Here is a 16,346-nt window from a genome sequence, read left to right on the forward strand (position 1 = left end):
TTATTTTTCGTTGAAAAACGCCTTAACTTTAGCGTCTGGGTTTAATTTTTATTTCAGTTAATGATATAGCAATGCGATTCACTATTGCCAGTTTTTTTACTTCGCGTTAATAAATTAAAATGTATGTGTTAAGTGGTTTGTTTATTTTTTTGTTCTTTTTCTTCATTAGTTATGGCCAAAAAAAAACGTCGTCGCCAATTTTTAATGTAAGAAGTGTTTTGATATTTTCCTTTAGTGTAAGACACTATATATATATATATATATATATATATATATATATATATATATATATATATATATATATATATATATATATATATATATATATATATATATATATATACATATATATATATATATCTTCTTTTTTGGTGGGGGGGGGTGACACCATGGGTGCCGCACCGGGTGACACCCGACCTAGCTACGCCACTGGTAAGACATGTGTAGATATTTTTTATCTGTCCATTCTGACCTGACAGCAGATAAAACAATCAAGAAGGGACGCAACCCACTGATTTAAATTAATTTCAATCATCCTCGATAGGGTTCAAGCTAAACTCCTCTCCCTCATAAGCTGTGGAGCAGACGTCATGCCAGATTTTTTTAGAGCGAGTGCAAGATGGCTGATTGAGCGAGGTGCCAGATTTAGCAGCAGTTTAGGGATCGGGGAACAGAACAAAAGAGTTTGGGAATCGATTACGCGGCTGGGTTAAGAATCGTTTCGCATTTTTATTCGGAGGGTTTTATTCTAATTGTTTTTAACACGATCCAGAGAATGGTGGGGTGGGCGGTGTGGGGTGGGGTAAGGCTCTCATGTAGCTGGGGGGTGGCAATGTTTAGGGGTGGGGCTGTGAGCGGATATGCAGCAAGTAGCAGGGTTGGGTGTGTGTGTTATGATGTAATCTATACAGAAAGTAATAGGTAAATGGGACATCTGTGAAAGAATATGCTAAATTTGTGGATAAAACGTGGATGCAATGTGGATATCACATGGGTAATACCTGGGTACAATTTGGTCAGTACCTGGGTACAACATGGTCAGTACCTGGATACAACATGGTCAGTACCTGGGTACAACATGGTCAGTACCTGGGTACAACATGGTCAGCACCTGGGTACAACATGGTCAGTACCTGAGTACAACATGGTCAGTACCTGGGTACAACATGGTCAGTACCTGGGTACAACATGGTCAGTACCTGGGTACAACATGGTCAGTACCTGGGTACAACATGGTCAGTACCTGGGTACAACATGGTCAGTACCTGGGTACAACATGGTCAGTACCTGGGTACAACATGGTCAGTACCTGGGTACAACATGGTCAGTACCTGGGTACAAAATGGTCAGTATCTGGGTACAACATGGTCAGTACCTGGGTACAACATGGTCAGTACCTGGGTACAACATGGTCAGTACCTGGGTACAATATGGTCAGTACCTGGGTACAACATGGTCAGTACCTGGGTACAACATGGTCAGTACCTGGGTACAACATGGTCAGTACCTGGGTACAACATGGTCAGTACCTGGGTACAACATGGTCAGTACCTGGGTACAACATGGTCAGTACCTGGGTACAACATGGTCAGTACCTGGGTACAACATGGTCAGTACCTGGGTACAACATGGTCAGTACCTGGGTACAACATGGTCAATACCTGGGTACAACATGGTCAGTACCTGGGTACACCATGGTCAGTACCTGGGAACAACATGGTCAGTAACTGGGTACAACATGGTCAGCACCTGGGTACAACATGGTCAGTACCTGGGTACAACATGGTCAGTACCTGGGTACAACATGGTCAGTACCTGGGTACAACATGGTCAGTACCTGGGTACAACATGGTCAGTACCTGGGTACAACATGGTCAGTACCTGGGTACAACATGGTCAATACCTGGGTACAACATGGTCAGTACCTGGGTACAATATGGTCAGTACCTGGGTACAACATGGTCAGTACCTGGGTACAACATGGTCAGTACCTGGGTACAACATGGTCAGTACCTGGGTACAACATGGTCAGTACTTGGGTACAACATGGTCAGTACCTGGGTACAACATGGTCAGTACCTGGGTACAACATGGTCAGTACCTGGGTACAATATGGTCAGTACCTGGGTACAACATGGTCAGTACTTGGGTACAACATGGTCAGTACCTGGGTACAACATGGTCAGTACCTGGGTACAATATGGTCAGTACCTGGGTACAACATGGTCAGTACCTGGGTACAACATGGTCAGTACCTGGGTACACCATGGTCAGTACCTGGGTACAACATGGTCAGTACCTGGGTACAACATGGTCAGTACCTGGGTACACCATGGTCAGTACCTGGGTACATGGTCAGTACCTGGGAACAACATGGTCAGTACCTGGGTACAACATGGTCAGTACCTGGGTACAACATGGTCAGTACCTGGGTACACCATGGTCAGTACCTGGGTACATGGTCAGTACCTGGGTACAACATGGTCAGTACCTGGGTACAACATGGTCAGTACCTGGGTACAACATGGTCAGTACCTGGGTACACCATGGTCAGTACCTGGGTACAACATGGTCAGTACCTGGGTACAATATGGTCAGTACCTGGGTACAACATGGTCAGTACCTGGGTACATGGTCAGTACCTGGGTACAACATGGTCAGTACGTGGGTACAATATGGTTAGTACCTGGGTACAATATGGTCAGTACCTGGGTACAACATGGTCAGTACCTGGGTACAACATGGTCAGTACCTGGGTACAACATGGTCAGTACCTGGGTACAATATGGTTAGTACCTGGGTACAACATGGTCAGTACCTGGGTACAACATGGTCAGTACCTGGGTACAACATGGTCAGTACCTGGGTACAACATGGTCAATACAAAACATGGTCAGTACCTGGGTACAACATGGTCAGTACCTGGGTACACCATGGTCAGTACCTGGGTACATGGTCAGTACCTGGGAACAACATGGTCAGTACCTGGGTACAACATGGTCAGTACCTGGGTACAACATGGTCAGTACCTGGGTACAACATGGTCAGTACGTGGGTACAACATGGTCAGTACCTGGGTACAACATGGTCAGTACCTGGGTACAACATGGTCAGTACCTGGGTACAACATGGTCAGTACCTGGGTACAACATGGTCAGTACCTGGGTACAACATGGTCAGTACCTGGGTACAACATGGTCAGTACCTGGGTACAATATGGTTAGTACCTGGGTACACCATGGTCAGTACGTGGGTACAATATGGTTAGTACCTGGGTACACCATGGTCAGTACGTGGGTACAATATGGTTAGTACCTGGGTACAATATGGTCAGTACCTGGGTACAACATGGTCAGTACCTGGGTACAACATGGTCAGTACCTGGGTACACCATGGTCAGTACCTGGGTACAACATGGTCAGTACCTGGGTACAACATGGTCAGTACCTGGGTACAACATGGTCAGTACCTGGGTACACCATGGTCAGTACCCGGGTACAACATGGTCAGTACCTGGGTACACCATGGTCAGTACCTGGGTACAACATGGTCAGTACCTGGGTACAACATGGTCAGTACCTGGGTACAACATGGTCAGTACCTGGGTACACCATGGTCAGTACCTGGGTACAACATGGTCAGTACCTGGGTACACCATGGTCAGTACCTGGGTACATGGTCAGTACCTGGGAACAACATGGTCAGTACCTGGGTACAACATGGTCAGTACCTGGGTACAACATGGTCAGTACCTGGGTACACCATGGTCAGTACCTGGGTACATGGTCAGTACCTGGGTACAACATGGTCAGTACCTGGGTACAACATGGTCAGTACCTGGGTACAACATGGTCAGTACCTGGGTACACCATGGTCAGTACCTGGGTACAACATGGTCAGTACCTGGGTACAATATGGTCAGTACCTGGGTACAACATGGTCAGTACCTGGGTACATGGTCAGTACCTGGGTACAACATGGTCAGTACGTGGGTACAATATGGTTAGTACCTGGGTACAATATGGTCAGTACCTGGGTACAACATGGTCAGTACCTGGGTACAACATGGTCAGTACCAGGGTACAACATGGTCAGTACCTGGGTACAACATGGTCAGTACCTGGGTACAACATGGTCAGTACCTGGGTACAACATGGTCAGTACCTGGGTACACCATGGTCAGTACCCGGGTACAACATGGTCAGTACCTGGGTACAACATGGTCAATACAAAACATGGTCAGTACCTGGGTACAACATGGTCAGTACCTGGGTACACCATGGTCAGTACCTGGGTACACCATGGTCAGTACCTGGGTACAATATGGTCAGTACCTGGGTACAACATGGTCAATACATGGGTACAACATGGTCAGTACCTGGGTACAACCTGATCAGTACCTGGGTACAACATGGTCAGTACCTGGGTACAACCTGATCAGTACCTGGGTACAACATGGTCAGTACCTGGGTACAATATGGTCAGTACCTGGGTACAACATGGTCAATACATGGGTACAACATGGTCAGTACCTGGGTACAATATGGTCAGTACCTGGGTACAACATGGTCAATACATGGGTACAACATGGTCAGTACCTGCGTACAACATGGGTACAGTCTGGAGGTGGAGAATACGTCACACATATACAAAATAGCTACAACAAAATAACCTCATATGGAACACTTGGGGCCCAGTTGGGGGGCTGTAGTGTTACACCTGGGGCCCAGTATGGGGCTATAATGTTACACATGGGGCCCAGCATGGGGCTGTAGCAATACTCAATACTTTTTTACTGGTAACGTCATCTGTCATCAGACCAGCAGCTCATACGGCATCAAGTCATGGATTGCGCCGTTCACACACACACACACACACACACACACACACATAAACACACACACACATACACACACACACACACACACAAACACACATACACACACACACACTCGTTTTTGTTTCGCTGTAACAAAAGCATTCAGATATTTAATTCTGGTAGATCGATACAAAATAAACCCAGTGATCTTTAGCCTTTTATTCCAAGTGTCGAACTTTATCCTACCATGTCCCAACTGCTTTCAAACTGAATCTAGAGATTATAGCAAAGTGTAGGGGAAAGATTTTTACTAAATGTTAGAAGGGTTTTTTTTTGTTTGTTTTTTTTACAAAAATGTAAGAGAATTATTTTTATAAAATGAAAGAATGATTTTTACAAAACGTAATAAAAAGATTTCAACAAAATGAAAGAAAATTATTTTTACAAGATGTAACAGATTTTTACAAAATGTGAGAAAAAGGTTTTTATAATGTAAACTATTTATTTTTACAATATCTAAAAAATGTTACTATTTTGTAAGAATTCTTTCTTAATTATAATTATGGAGGGGATTTCCTCCAACATAATTAAGTATTGCGCATCTACTTGTGCGATATAATTTATGGTCCACTGACTTCTACTTCTGCCTGCTTTAGTTTCTGGAATTGGTTCCATAGCCTTTCTAAATTCTACACCATGAAAAAAATTGCAAGACACATTTGTTTGATTTTAGAGTTTTCTCCCCTAGATGGGTTGCTGTCCCCAGCTAGCGGGACTCTCCCTAGGATGAAAACTCGGGGCCATTAGAGTTAGCAATCATGATTATGCTACTCCCAGATATTTGACTTTATGGAGGTTTTACCACAATTTTAAATCGTTTTGAAAAAAATTATTTTGCTGTTAACGCTTTTACTGTTAGAGTCTGGAGATATTTTTTTGTATTTTATTACATTGAAAAGTCGGTTAATGTCAAATTTTTTGCAAGTTTAATTCAGTTTAGAAACAATCAAAGTTTAATGTGCCGGGATAAGATCAGCCATACATTTTAAAATTCTATTATATTTTTCTTTAAAAAGCAAGAGCCACTTGATGGATGATTATGCCGCTTGGTCAAGGTGCTGTCCCTTTGTTACACAACGCACGTGCATCTAAAACGGCTTTTAGATCTGTGCGCGTGAGCTTGTTTCACACTTGACTGGCCTTGAACTTGAAGGAGGGAAGGAGAGATGAGAAGATAGCGTTAACAGTTTTTAAAAATTACGTCATTGTGTGGAGTACTTGGTCTTGTTTGGAGGACAGGATATTAAAAGAGGACATTTGTATCATAGCAGGACAGAGGACATTTGTATCATGGCAGGACAGTGGGAATTTATATAGATGGACAGAAGACATTTGTATATCTACCTAGACAGAGGGCATTTGTATCATATAGGTGAACAGAGGACATCTCTATCATATAGCTTGACAGGGGACCGTTAAATCTTTAGCTGGTTAAAAGACATTTGAATTTTCTAGCAATTGAGAAAGCTTTTGAACCATAAAACGGTTTCCAACTTGTTACTGATTGATGCAGATTGTGATAACCGACTCTTGCCCTCTAGATGACCATGTCGACCATTATATAACAGAGGTCCACGGCTAGTGGTCAGCTCACCGTGCTGTGGGTGGACAGGCGACAGTATGAGTTAGACGACCACAATGTTACTGATCTTACTAGGCTATTGGCTAACTATTTATTCTTGTTTCCTTGGGTAAACTCAATAAATCACCATTATCATCCAAAAACTGGGTTCAAAACGGTGATTTTTAGATCTTATGGGGCTGATTATTTGTAGGGATGGCTGTTGCGGCCAAAGACGTCATTCAGTTTGTACTGCAGTGTTAGGTTGGAGTTAAAATCACATCAGTTTTAAACTGACGTAAGCTCAGTCATGTGACAATCTATTTTTAGTATCTTGTCCTCTTTTAAAGATAACCCTGTTTGTCTTACTACCATATACCCAAACAGTTAAAACTCCCACTACGCTTATCGTGGCCATTTCTAACCTTTTTGAACTGGTGTCTTCTGGAGTGGACTTCTAACTTGATATTTTAAAACCATTTTAACTGAGAAAAATCAAAGACTCCTGAAAATGAGATTTTTATGGAAGGTTACTCTACTGGATGTTATTTTTCGCATTGAATATTCTCCCATACTTGATTACCCTGTGGAGAAGATTCGTTTGGCCCTTGGCATAACTCCTGCACGTCATTTCCCGTAACTCTTGGAAGACAGGGCTCATCCTATCTTCAGCTGGATAACCTCATTCTAAAATAAGACAATAATAATCTTCGGATTTTCCCCAACAAGCTATAATTAGAAATAAATGTGACGTAGATTAGGAAACCACCTAAGGCGATTCCCGTTTATAAACTCGCCGGCATGTTTTCGAATGCATTTTGGGATGTATATTCGTTGGCGCAGAAATAACCCCCGCATTATTTCAGCCATACGATAAATAGAACATGCATTTCCGGCCGACGATTTGTTTTTCTCGCGGTCTAGAAGATTCTAGGGCCCTACACAAAAAAATCTTCCTCTAACTTAGCTCAAAAACATTCCGCTTGGATACAAGTCAAATATATACAGTTGTTATTTAGCGTTGTTCTTGTTTTATATCGAGTTAATTATTACTATTCGCGAGGTATTCAACGATGGTTATAACAAAATCTAAATTCAAAACTTAACTCCTCTTCATGTGGAAGCTGATACGTTCGCTTGTTCCACCCCCACCCCTTTATATACAGACACCCCACACCTCAACCTCCACACACACAATACACACACACAACACACACACACACACACACACACACATGAGCAGGTACAACTCTGTACATGAAGATTGCGATCCATTTATTTAAGTTACCTCGCCATAAAAACATAGAAGACCTGCGATTCACTGACGCTTACCTGCCCATGCTATTAATTAGCCTTATTAAGCACAAGTTGTTATTTTTTTTATTTTTTGATAGCTGCGTGGTAAAATGCACAATATTTTTTTCAAGTTGTATGTGATTTTAATGTCGATATTTAAAATGAAGTTAATTTTCGGAATTAATAATTATGAACCCGAATATATCTATTCTAATTTTGAAGCTTCTTTTATTTTCTTAAATTCTGGTAGATGTCCAACAAGGACATAATGTGTATGTGTTTGTGTGTTGGGGGGGGGGGAGATAAAGTGTTTATACATGTGTGTTTGTGTGTGTGCGAGTGAATGTGTTTACAGGCGTGTGTGTGTGTGTGTTCGCGCCCGCATGTCAGTGTGAACAAGCTACCAGGTAGCCACAGCCTTGTGTTTGTGTGTGTGTGTGTTCGTGTCCGCATGTCAGTGTGAACAAGCTACCAGGTAGCCACAGCCCTGTGTTTGTGTTTGTGTTCGTGTCCGCATGTCAGTGTGAACAAGCTACCAGGTAGCCACAGCCCTGTGTTTGTGTGTGTGTTCGTGTCCGCATGTCAGTGTGAACAAGCTACCAGGTAGCCACAGCCCTGTGTTTGTGTGTGTGTTCGTGTCCGCATGTCAGTGTGAACAAGCTACCAGGTAGCCACAGCCTTGTGTTTGTGTTTGTGTTCGTGTCCGCATGTCAGTGTGAACAAGCTACCAGGTAGCCACAGCCCTGTGTTTGTGTGTGTGTTCGTGTCCGCATGTCAGTGTGAACAAGCTACCAGGTAGCCACAGCCCTGTGTTTGTGTGTGTGTTCGTGTCCGCATGTCAGTGTGAACAAGCTACCAGGTAGCCACAGCCTTGTGTTTGTGTGTGTGTTCGTGTCCGCATGTCGGTGTAAACAAGCTACCAGGTAGCCACAGCCTTAAGACCAGCACCGGCGCCAGGTTCATTAGCACCCTAGGCAAAACTTATTAAAACGCGCCTTTCGCACACACTAATTACGAAAAAATTATGTTAATTAAAAATGACATATTAATTTGTTGTCTCCTTCGTCACAAAAGTTTGTAGTAATTCCTTCAATTCCAGTTTGCAAGCGTAATCACATTCTATTGAAATTGTTGCTAAGTCCACGAGTCTACTTTGTACTTTACGACATAGCCCCCCCCCCTAGAAAATTTCAAGTGCTTTCTCCCCCCCCCCCCCCCCCACCCCCACCCCCTTCCGGGAGAAAAAAGTCTAGGAGAAAAACTACAGATGTATTTGTTTTTCAACTTGATAATGCTAAAAAAAAACCTACCAAACTATTTTGTTTAGCACTTCTGTTATATATAATTTTACAATAGCAAAAAATAACTTAAAGTTGTATTTATAAGTAAGCGGTGAACCTAAGGTGCAGGAATTTGAAATGAATGTAAAGTTAAGCAATGAATTTTCTCCCATTTGGAAATCTAAATACCAAAATTGTATTCAAGGGAAATAACTTTAACAAGAATAGCTAAATTAACCAAGTTTAACATACTTAAAAAACACAAAAAGCTATCTAAATTTCATTATGTAATAAATATAACAATCGTTTTATATTTAATATGTAATCATGTCTAAAAATATATATTTTACTCACTGACCACTTAACTGTAAGTTTTGTGTAAAAGTCTAAATACGGTATCTTTATTATAACATACTTCTAATAAATTTTGATGACAAGTTATTATTGATTGTAGGGAAACAGTAATTTAAAAAAAAATTTGGATCCCTTAAATATTAAGGGACGCACTTTAAAAAAAAACCAATACGGATGATACCAAATAGTAATACCATTACAGACATTACTATTAAAATTGATTAAATATAAATTACGAACTGACCCGCAGCGTATCATACGCCGCTATTTAGTTGTTTTATTTTCTACTTTTCAGTAATTCATAATTTGTGAATTCGACAGTACCAACGCTCCCACTGAAAATATTTGCTTTAAAACACTATCAGTAGCTCGTTAAGGACGATAACCCCCCCTCCTTTCCCCCACCCGATACTTCATCACCTACATTCTCATTTCCCTTCTATCAATCAGACTCAACTAGACCTTCAACAACACGACAACAACCAAATAAAAAAACAACACTTTAATCAGCAACAGTCTTCCGCCGTTACTCCAAAATCTAAACGAAGCACCAAAACGTACCAAACACGTGACAATACTTTGAACACCCCGTCATTACAAAACTGTATAGGGGTCATCCATAAATGACGTCACGCTTTTTTGGACGATTTTTACCTCCCCCCTCCCCTCCGTCACACGTCGTCACAAAAAGCCAGACCCCCCCCCCTAAAATGACGTCACACCTCAACCTACAACCCCCCTCAAAATTGCAGTTGAATTTTTTTTAAAAATCGATATTTTTCCAAAATCTTGTCTAAACTATTACAATTTATTAAAACAGTTATATAAAACGCGAAATAACGTCTAAAATTCGTTTTCTAACATTGCTTTTTTATAATGCAAAAATGTGACGTCGCAACATCTGACCCCCCCCCCCCTCCCCCTCATCACACATCGTCACAAAATTACGGACCCCCCCCCTCCCCCCTACGAGTGTGACGTCATTTATGGATGACCCCACACAGCTGAACAGATTTCTAATTCAAAGTCAGAGAAAACAAGCCCTATTAAAAACCTAAATTGCACGTGTTTTGGAACGCCCCGTCATGCGCTGGAGCGATCCCTAAGTCAACATTAAAATTAGATAACCTTTTGGAATGTTCGAAATTTGAAATACGAACTTATTTAATCGTTTTCTATATCAAAGTGACTGATAAAAAGCGCCCCGGCCTTTCCAAATTAGGGAGGCGGGGTTGCATTTTCACCAACGCGAATAGATGTAGCCCTATATAGGCCTAAGGGGTCGTCCATAAATGACGTCACACTCGTAGGGGGAGGGGGGGTCCGTAATTTTGTGACGGTGTGTGATGAGGGGTAGGGGTAGGGGTGGGGGGGGTCAGATGGTGCGACGTCACACTTTTGCATTATAGTTTATAAAAGATAATCAAAGTTATTAATTATTAGGTACTTTTTGATAATAGCGATTCAACCTTTTTGCGTCCCCCTAGGAATGGCGCCCTAGTTCGCCTTATAGGTAGCGCCGGCTCTGTTTAAGACCGACAGGTAGCCCGTTTCTCCCACAGGTAGCCCCAGTCTCCTACAGGTAGCCCGAGTCTCCCACAGGTAGCCCGTTTCTCCTACAGGTAGCCCGAGCCTCCCACAGGTAGCCCCAGTCTCCTACAGGTAGCCCGAGTCTCCTACAGGTAGCCCGAGTCTCCTACAGGTAGCCCGAGTCTCCTACAGGTAGCCCGAGTCTCCTACAGGTAGCCCGAGTCTAGCCGGAGTCTCCCACGGGTAGCCCCAGTCTCCTACTAATTGTTACCCAATCAAGAAGAAAGATCAGCTACAGAGGCGTAGCGAGGGGTGGGGGTACACATGTCCCCGGGCGCCGACCTCAGGGGGCGCCAAAATGGGTTGGAAAAACAAATTAAAATGTCATTTCAGCTGCATTTTTGCATTATAAATAGTTGGGGGGGGGGGTGCAAATCGAAAGTTTGTTCCCGAGGGAGGCGCCAAATTGGAAGTTTGTCCCCGGGCGCCGGGAAGGGTCGCTACGCCTCTGATCAGCTATTCCTCTCCCCCTGTTCCCCACCCCCAATACAACTTATCATTATCAATTTATCCAACTTATCAATTTTACACATTCCTGTCATTTTAAACTCAACTTTCTGAGCTTAATTGAGCTCAACAAAAAAATGTGTAATTTTTTTTTAATTTCTATAGCTCATAGGCTGGAAAAGATTTTAAAAGAAATATAAAAACAACGTCCATCTTTTTGGCCTGAGAGAACCACAAAGACGTTCGCTCAAGCGGATAATGGCAATTTCATGGGCGCAATTTGTTTTCATAATTTTTTGTGTAGTTGAGTGTTGCGCGCAAATACTCAATAAATCACCATTATCATCTAAAAACAGGGTTCAAAACGATGATTTCAGATCTTGGGGGGAGGGGGGGGGATTTGTAGGGGTGGGTGTTGCGGCTAAAGACGTCACTCAGTTTGTAAAGCTTGCTGAAGTCATAGACGCTATTAAAGAGACAGCTAATGAGAGTTACAAGATTATCAAAGTCATAGGTCGTATAGGTCAATAAAGCCACAGAGGACTTTTAAGTCATAAGTCATATAGGTCGCTCGGGCACTAAGAGCATGGCTCATAGAGGTCAATTGGGCCGCAAAGGTCATCGAACTAATATGTCATGGCAGTCATTGAAACCGCGGCTATAGAAGGCATAAGTCACAAAGGTTTACACATTTGCAGAGGTAATATCGGTCATCGGTCATGAAGGCAGAGGCGTAGCGAAAGTGGGGGGTACATATGGGTTGAAAAAATATAAAAGCTAATTTTAGCTGCAGTTTTGAATTGTAAACATAAAAAATAAATGGGGTGGGGGGCGCCAAATTGAAAGTTTGTCCCCGGGCGCCGGGAGGGGCCGCTACGCCTCTGCATGAAGGTCACTATAGACGCGTAGGTCATAGGCAACTAATGTTACACAAGTCACGGATGTCATACATGTCATTCGTATGTCATACAGCTGATAGAGTCATAGGTAATCCGGCCATTGTAGTGTGGATGTAATGGGGGGGGGGGGTAATTCATTTGATTTAGTTAATTAATCTATATTTAGAAATACGAGATGTGTCAACTGAAAACAGTCCGATAGCGTACATCGTATTTATACACAACAAGATTGTACCAATCAAACAAGTTTTCCCGATGACTAATTAGCATCATTCAATTAACGGATTGTTCAGCGGAATCAAAACAAATCGCCTTTTTTTTTGTGCCGAACGGCTCAAGTCAACACAAGACTCAACCGGAAGTAAACATGTTTCGGCGCATGCGCTCCGACTCGCCTCAGTTCCGTCTCGCATCTGATTTGTTGACGTTTTCCACAATCGCTGATCAGTTGTTGAGATCGATGATCGACCAGCCGTGACTGGGTTAATCACGCGGAACTGTGGGCGGCGGCGTGTGACGGGTGCAAACTAAACGACGCCGTCTTTCTTGAGGAGATGGGGGGGGGGGGGGGGTTATCGTCGATAAGAGGTTGTTTTCTTACAGGCCTCGTATCTTCACGTTAGCCTCGGGACAAAAGCACAAGTGTCGTCAGCCTATCAAGGAAAACAACCAGGGGGGGGGGGGGGGGTCGTACATAAATAATGTCATACTCCTAGGGGGAGGGGGGGGAGGTTCGCAATTATGTGACAATGTATGACGATGGGTGGGGGGGGGGGGGGTAAGCGCTCATGTAGTGTAACGTCAAAACTTTGTATTTTTAAAAATTAATGTAAGAAGTTATTTCGTGTTTTAGAAATTAGTTGTTGTAAATTGTAATATAAATTGATTAATATACTCTTTGTTGACCTAGCTCCGTCAGTGTTTTTGTGAAGAAAAAAATCCATATTTAAAAATAAATTAAACTGTAATTTTACGGGGGGTAGTGGGATGGGGTCAGACGTTGGGGGGGGGGGGGGAGTCTGGCTTTTTGTAACGATGTGTGACGGTGGAGAGGGGGGGGGGAGTAAAATCGTTTAAAAAGCGTGACGTCATTCATGGCTCACCCCCTTAAAGAACACCCATGTATCCCTGTAGATCAGAATATTAGTCAAGAGCTGGAAGGTTTGTTAGAGAAGGCGAACATGATGAACGTCGATAGAACTTGTGGATACTGGCATTTGTTTATTGATTCGTTGCGTCATTTGTGGGGTGATCACCAATTTATACACATACTGACAGTGTCGGGGGGGAGATGATCTGGGGAGGGGAGGGGTGAAACAGTTAAAGGTGAAGATTGGGATTGTTGTTTAGGTCAGGGTTTGAGTGGGGAATTGTGATTGGGTGTAAGAGAGGATGGGGGGAATATTAGAGGTGAAAGTAGAGTTTGGATTAGAGGTAGGAGTAGCGTGGATTAGTGTGGGAGTAGGATTAGGATTAGAGGTAATAGTATGGTTTGTGTACGAGATAGGAATAGTATTTGGATTAGAAATAAAACTAGGGTTTGAATTAGACGAAAAAAGGCTTTGGCTGTACTCCTATGAAATAAAGAGACCAATAAACCTCTTTACTTGTATATTGTGATCGTAATCTTTAGAGCAGTCAAGTTTTTAATCCTGGAAAGTCGTGCATAAATCGTTCTTAAAGCTCTGGCTTTAGAAAAGCCAGTGGGAAACTGTATCCTCGCACACCATATTTTTAAAAACTTTTTTCCCGTTATTATCTCCCTTTAAATCGTGTCCTTCCCAATCTTCCCTTGTGTTTAAAATCTCGCTTCAAACATTGGTTAAATATTAACGCGTTTTTAAGCGCCCGCTGGCTTACATTGACGCCACGTTTCAAGTTCAAGGTTAGCTATTGCGGTCACATGATCAGCTACGGGAAAACGGGGAGAGGGGGGAAACCCGAGAGGGAGCCGATTTGTCGGGAGGGGGGGGGGAGTAAAACTATTGTCTTACGTTTGAAACCACCGTAAACTTGAATTTAAAGATCTTAAATCTTGTATCCAGTTCCCAAATCGTAACCTTGTCTTACGCCCCACCCTCTGTTTTCTCACCCCCCCCCCCTCGAGCCATCCCCTACAGCTTGAGCTAAAGTGACTTTTCCCATTACACAATTAAAGAGCCCCGCTAACCCTGCGTCGACCACAACTCAGAACCCCCGGGGATTAGAGGCTGGTGTCATGAAGGGAGGGGTGGGGAAGGTTTTTAAGTAGTTTTTTTTTTTACTGTCTGGCTATCTGTTAAATATTCGATACAAGCGATACATCATCTTTAGCTCATACATTTAGAGGTTAGCTCAGACACTAAGGCATTTCATCATGCATTCAAACATTACCTCATACACTACAACATTAGCTCAAACACTAAAACATTAACTCAAACATTTAACTATTAGCTCCTGCCATCAATTATTCGCTCATTCATTCAACCATTACCTCGTGCATTCAACCATTAATTCCCACACTAAACAATGGAAATGTCAATGTACTGTGTAATCGTGAAACTTGGTCCTTTAGAACCTCTTGGTGCATCACAAATGAGTACCCCTGAAACATACACGCACCAGCAAAACCTAGGCGCACCACAAACCTATTAGCATCAAAAGCCAATACTAGAAGCACAACAAATCTTGCTGCACCAAAACTAAGTGCACCAAAACAAGATGCACAAAAAACATAGGTGTACCACAAACTGATGTGCACCAAAACCCCAGAAGCCCAATAAATCTAGATGCACCAGAAACCTGCATGTTAAACCTGATCTTTAGAAACCTGCATGTTAAACCTGATCTTTAGAAACCTAAATGTTAAACCTAATCTTTAGAAACCTGCATGTTAAACCTAATCTTTAGAAACCTGCATGTTAAACCTGATCTTTAGAAACCTACATGTTAAACCTACTCTTTAGAAACCTGAATGTTAAACCTGATCTTTAGAAACCTGCATGTTAAACCTACTCTTTAGAAACCTGAATGTTAAACCCGATCTTTAGAAACCTGAATGTTAAACCTGATCTTTAGAAACCTGAATGTTAAACCTGATCTTTAGAAACCTGAATGTTAAACCTGATCTTTAGAAACCTGAATGTTAAACCTGATCTTTAGAAACCTGAATGTTAAACCTGATCTTTAGAAACCTGAATGTTAAACCTGATCTTTAGAAACCTGAATGTTAAACCTGATCTTTAGAAACCTGCATGTTAAACCTACTCTTTAGAAACCTGAATGTTAAACCCGATCTTTAGAAACCTGAATGTTAAACCTGATCTTTAGAAACCTGAATGTTAAACCTGATCTTTAGAAACCTGAATGTTAAACCTGATCTTTAGAAACCTGAATGTTAAACCTGATCTTTAGAAACCTGAATGTTAAACCTGATCTTTAGAAACCTGAATGTTAAACCTGATCTTTAGAAACCTGAATGTTAAACCTGATCTTTAGAAACCTGCATGTTAAACCTGATCTTTAGAAACCTGCATGTTAAACCTAATCTTTAAAAACCTGCATATTAAACCTAATCTTTAGAAACCTGCATGTTAAACCTACTCTTTAGAAACCTACATGTTAAACCTGACCTTTAGAAACCTGTATGTTAAACCTGATCCTTAAGCTGAGTTTATTGTTTACAACCAGGAATAAACAGTCCCAGTAAATTGTTTACAGACCACAAATAGTGGTGTAATTAACAGCATCAACCTTTAGCTCTGTACAGATACTAGGCCGTGGATGCCTATTTATCTGTGATGACCCTACTCATCCACTCTACATGTACAAATAAACAAATACACCAGCATCGATCGTTGCGTCCATAGTTGTCAATCTCATTCTCTACTTTGATGCAAACATATATCGTTCCCCTCACTAATCCCCCGGGCCACACACACACACATACACACACTCACACACACATTTATACACATACACACATACATACACACACATACACACACATATACACACACATACACACTCACATATACACATACACACATATATACACACTC

The 16,346-nt window shown here is 42.2% G+C and overlaps 1 protein-coding gene and 1 pseudogene across 3 annotated transcripts in view; one reads left to right on the forward strand and one right to left on the reverse strand.

The window, feature by feature from the left end:
* The window catches only part of LOC131937487 (uncharacterized), a 104,724-nt gene that overhangs the window by 53,294 nt on the left and 35,084 nt on the right, over nt 1-16,346 (forward strand). The gene's annotated exons all lie outside the window — the stretch shown is intronic.
* On the reverse strand, nt 2,856-4,299 carry LOC131937503 (uncharacterized; annotated as a pseudogene).

Source organism: Physella acuta, unplaced genomic scaffold (assembly GCF_028476545.2).
Source record: "Physella acuta isolate Inbredline_101_S28 unplaced genomic scaffold, ASM2847654v3 ptg000211l, whole genome shotgun sequence".
Lineage (NCBI taxonomy): Eukaryota > Metazoa > Mollusca > Gastropoda > Physidae > Physella > Physella acuta.